The 5,647-nt window shown below is 44.1% G+C and overlaps 1 long non-coding RNA gene across 1 annotated transcript; it reads right to left on the reverse strand.

The window, feature by feature from the left end:
• Nucleotides 1-1,642: 1,642 nt before the first annotated feature.
• On the reverse strand, nucleotides 1,643-1,962 carry LOC124170713. Its single transcript, XR_006867565.1, has 3 exons — nucleotides 1,942-1,962; nucleotides 1,795-1,860; nucleotides 1,643-1,699 (listed from the first exon to the last, which is right to left on the reverse strand). It is a non-coding gene; the product is annotated as an uncharacterized LOC124170713 (long non-coding RNA).
• Nucleotides 1,963-5,647: the final 3,685 nt, after the last annotated feature.

A 5,647-nucleotide genomic window follows, 5' to 3' on the forward strand; every position in this document is an offset into this window, starting at 1 on the left:
CCCATTGCCAATTCCCCATAGGGAATTTCCCTGTAGGGATTTACAATAGGGACCTTTCTTAGGTAAAAGTCTGAAAATAAATTAAATATTACAATTAATAAGTGGAAGTCCAATTGATGCCATTATGCACGAAATTATACTGATATACAATCACACAGGTAGAGACAAATTCATTCCTTTGGAATAGGGTGGTTTCCAATTATTTTTTTATTGCATAAATCGAAAGATTATTACTCCTGGAGTACTCTCGTATAGAAACTAGGTCTCTGTGACGTCACGTGGAGTGGAATCGCATGGGCACCAAACTGGCCTTTTTCAAATGAGGATAAAATTGACCTTTGCTATTCGTCTAAACTGGGATTTCTAAAACCAAATAATTTGTACACTATGAATACACTTGTGGTGGGCAAGGAATCGTAAATCAATGCATTTCGTTTTCTTTGAAGAAGGAAACTACCCTATTATAATATTTCGCTTACTCATTTAATATACATCATTTTACGTCACAGCAATGTACATGGAACAACTTCATACTATGTGAGCTAGAGGTAGTGTGAAGGGAAATGTAAGAGGCTGATTGAAATCAACATTTGGTTCACTAAGGAGTACATTTTGCACACAGTCACACTATGTGAAAATAAAATTGACCTCCAATGTGTAAAAAATGCTACCCTGGGAACTCCTGCAATTGCCAACAAGTCATCTTTGTCCAATCTGCAGTTCAGGTTTTGTGATTCTAATGCTAATGTCTAGGCACCAAGAGCAATCCCAACATCCTATGAGCTAGCATAGGCCTCTTGAGCACTATAATGCAGCCCCTAACCATGAAGACTAAGCCTACCTCCATAGCTTTACTCTTTCTAAAGCAAGGACATAACCTTTTACACTACACAAGTACATGCAGGGATATCATACCTATTTATACAAAGAACTGCTGCAACGTAAATGGCAGACAAACACATACCTCTTATCACAGCAAGCTTCGAAGGAGTCATTGCTTCTTTGGGAGGCTCATCCTTCCGCGGGCACTTCCTTCCAGTGACACTCCTTTTCTCTAGCTGTTGTCCATAAATGGCAAATGCCAAGTCCTTTACAAATTTAGAATCATCCGAGTTGCTGCGGACACCATTCCACTGCTCCGTGCTGAGCCAGATGTTGTGACCCATGTAAATCTGAAAGGTATGATTAATAATTGTAGCATATGCTTAGTAAATGCAATCTTCACAGCAGCAAGAGAGATTTGAGCTTACCTCCGTCTTGTCATCGTCGAGGGAGCACACCTCTGGTTCTTTTGATGCATTATTAACAACAAAATCTAAAGAGAAAGAAGGAAAATATACAATTTGAGGTAGTTATTGTTATGGTCGGTTAAATGATACAATATTAGAAGGAAGCTATAAAAACGCCCATACTCCCAATCAAGCAACGAAATGCAATATGCATATAACAGTAACATAAGAGTAATTGGCTACTTGGGGTTCTAAAATTATTCTCTTCGGATCAAAACTATAGCCAGGAAAAATGTTGGTGGGTGCATTTGTAGGGGCTACTGTCATTAATATCTCCCAAACATCTTGATGGGGTTTCAACCCAGTAACTGTTATGCAGTAGCCTTGCTTCTGTAAAATGCAATGCCACTCACCATGAATTAACTCAGAATTTTCTTTGTTTACTTCTATTGGGTCAGCCAGAACAAAATCTGGCATGAAAAATATTTCATGCCAATCATTAAAAAGCTTTGCACCCATCATGACAACAAACAAAATATTTTCCATCACATTCAACATTCCTTACCATCGTCATCATTAAATGGTAATGATAGCACTTCTGTTGACATTTCTTTCTCCTTAAGTGCTGCACCTGTGACAGTATAGAGCGGGCAGATTAATTATAAGAACTAAATGAAGATATTATAACAGCTACTTCAGATATTTTACTCACCAGAAATGCTGATGACGTTGGAACTGTTGCCTTCAAGCTGCACCACCCGTGCTCCTAAAATATAAGAATCCCATCACAATCACAAACATATATATGTATTCCCAACCAAGCCATTGCACTGAAGTCCGACAATAAGTTCGGAATAATAGGAAGTTAAAATGATCACGTTCAAATTTCTATTTAAAATCACAATATTGCTCACCATTAGTCCGTCCAGAGCTTGCTGCCGCACTGTTTTCTGCAAGCATTTTATGCAGTTCCACATTAATACTGGAGATGTCTGCTAAATTCCTTGAAAGTCAAAGGAACTGCCTTCTGTATTCCTCTTTCTCTTCTTTCAATTTTTCAATAGTGTCTTCCGCCTCCTAAACTCCCCTCCTCAATCGCAAAATTTCCTTACTCTCCTCACTTCGTTCATGGTTTTTACGCCGATCTGTATCTATACTCCTTTCCAGTATTTCGGACTGCGTCCTTTTTCTTGCCGTTTGTATAGAAAGTTTTCTTTTTTTCTGTAGAGTAGTAAGAGACGAAATCAACGTTAACGTTTGGAAAACTATTTAACCACCAAGGAGAACATGCAAAATAGCATATGATTGGCACGGTTTTAACATTTAATTTTGTTAGTGAAATGTATCAAATTCAAAGCATGGGATAGAATTAAAACTAAAGATTACCTGAGCCTCCGCTGAAACGACTCGTTTCGCCAACATTTTCTCCGCCCGTGACGACCCGGCCTCAGTGCCTCGGCCCCGGTCTTTTCGGGCTCAGGGCTGACCGGGATGATTCTCACGGCGAGTCTTCTTTCTTCACAATTGGTCCTCACCCAATTCTTCAGGGAGCTCTCTGACTTACTAATTCGTAGTACTCTCGCCTCGTAGAAGACTTCCTCTTCGTCCCCACTGCTCCCACTTTCCGCGGTCCACTTCACTAGGTACAGTTTAGTCAACTCGAAATCGACATCACTCTCCGGTGAGAATTTATCCCCGTCCAAATGTTTCCCCCGCACGGGGGGAGGAGAGTTATCTCTTCCTTTGGGGAGTCACGCCCCCACGGACCCCAGCCCACCGAGGAGACAAGCTCGTAAAAAAAACCCCGTCGCTCGCTCGGATAGTGTCCAGACAGCATGTGACTCTGCTGCTCTGAGTAGCCGTAACATCTGGCGTCCAGAATCACCCACGTGTTTGCCGTGCGTGGAGACCCGTACGTGGGGGAGAAGGGGATCCTGGTGGGTGAGCTCTCCGGCACCCAGCTGGGCGTCGGATACCCGGTATGGGCCGGAGTTCAACACCCCACTTCGGCCCTGGATTCCCCGCAAAACGGGCGGCCGAGAAGAGCCCAGCTCGGTCAATCGGCTCCTGGCGGCTGGGGAGCTTGGCGGCTCCTTCCGAGCGTACGCCAGGACGGGTTAGTGCTGGAGATATGGGGGTCTCCGTAGGGCGGCTGAAGGCGTGTGGGTTCGGAGGGCCCCCGCGCTGGAGGTTCTAACCCGAAAGAGACCCCCTTTCGAAGGTTCCTATGTCCCTTGGGTAGCCCTGGCGACCACACCGAATCTCGGTGTGGCGTCCCGAATGTGTGGCTCCGTGGTGGGTGGGGAGCCCAGGGGATGAAATATAACGTAGTATGGAGTCTGAAATTCTTCCTCCACCAAAGAGATCCCGCCCGGACACGGGCGGAGGAAAACAGTTATTCGAAAGAGCAAAACGGTTTCTGTCATTGAAATGCTCCAAGGACGGCGAAAATTTGAAAAGGTTTCTCCTTTCTTCATTAAAAAAGCACTTCAAGCCATCATTCCAGGAGAGCCAAACTCAGTAAAGAAACTTAGAGATGGTTCCCTATTAATCGAAACAGCCAATAACGTACAAGCCGAATAATTGTTAAAAGTAGAAAAGTTACACGATATACCAGTCAATGTCGAGATCCACCGTACTTTAAATACATCTAGGGGTGTGATCAGCCACTACGACCTACTATATGTCGAACCAGACGAAATTAAGAAGGAGATGGCTTCCCAGGGTGTCCTAGATTGTCGACGACTTACAACAAAGCGTAACGGTGAAGTGATTAATACTACCTCGGTAATCCTCACGTTCGGTTTGGATAAAATCCCGAGCAAAGTCTACCTAGGCTATAAATCGGTACCTTTGAGACCTTTCTTTCCCAACCCGATGCGTTGCTTTCAGTGCCAAAAATTCGGCCACATCGCACCGCGATGTGAGGGCAAGAACACCTGCCCGCGCTGTGGCAAGGACAAGCATGACGGTGAGAAATGTTCATCGGAGCCTTCCTGCGTCAACTGCGAGGACACGCATCCATCGTACTCCCGAGATTGCCCCGTCATGAAATATGAAAGGAAGATAATGGAAATCAAGACCCTGGAAAGAATTCCCTATTCCGAGGGACGAATGAAATACCGATCACAGATGGCCCCAGCATTCTCAAAATCGTTTTCGTAAATAGTCGCAACCACCACTAAAAAAACTACATGTACCATCTCTACGCAGACTTATAATGATTTTCGCATTGAGAGCACGAAGATGCCCATACGAGAACCAAAAAAACAGAAAAGCAAATTAATAAAGTCACAGACAGGAAAAGTCATTCTAAGGCGGTTTCCCCTAAGAAAAACCCAAAATCTACTTCTGAGGATGCTGGGAATAAGCGGGATAAAACAACCCCACCCACATCCTCTAATGATGCACAATATGATGCCATGGAAGAAGACCTCTGTGTCTCGGACACAGAAGTGTTCCAGGCCAGGATAAAGCAGAGGAAACAGCGGTTAAAACGTTGACCCTCCGCTCACTGTGTACATACGTACATTTCCAGATTTTAACCTATTTATTTATTTATTTATTTATTTTAACAATTTAAACCATGTATTTTATTCTACAATGGAATATGAATGGTTTTTATAGGCACAAGGAGGAGCTGGTTGTTTTAATTAGAGACTATAACCCCGTCTGCATCTGCCTGCAAGAGACGCATTTTAAGCTGACAGACAAGACCGTTTTAAAAGGTTTTAAATTTTTTAGACTTGACGACACCAGTGGTCAGCGAGCCCAGGGTGGAGTGGCAATTGCTATTCGGGAGGCCCTATACACCTCACGAGAGCAATTGAACACTCCACTGCAGGCAATTGCAGTGACAGTACACGCACCCGAGGCAATTACCCTCTGCAACGTATATCTGCCGGAAGGTGCACCTGTGAGTCGAGTTAATTTAGAATCCCTCGTTCGTCAGTTACCTCGGCCCTATGTTTTAATGGGTGACTTCAACGCACACGACACCCTATGGGGTAGCACAAGAACTCAGTGCAATCAAAGGGGACACATAGTCACAAATTTTATCAATGACCTTAACTTGTTTTTACTTAACACCGGTATAAAAAACTCGATTCAACAGCTTCAACGGTACCTTCTCGTGTATCGACTTAAGGCCCACAGTTCCGTGGTGGAACGAGGAGTGCGCAAAAGCTATACAGGTGCGAAAGAGGGCACTCCGAATATTTAGTAAATATCCTACGGCGACAAATCTCACCGCCTTCCGGCGCCTCAGAGCGAAAGCTCGGCAAGTAGTTAAGGAGGCCAAGAAAGCATCATGGGAGGAGTTTGTGTGTTCTATAAACCACAGGACTCCCATATCCGACATCTGGAGGAAGATTAAAAGCATCTCTGGCTCTGACCACAACCCTGCAGTTTCATCCCTG

Source organism: Ischnura elegans, chromosome X (assembly GCF_921293095.1).
Source record: "Ischnura elegans chromosome X, ioIscEleg1.1, whole genome shotgun sequence".
NCBI lineage: Eukaryota > Metazoa > Arthropoda > Insecta > Odonata > Coenagrionidae > Ischnura > Ischnura elegans.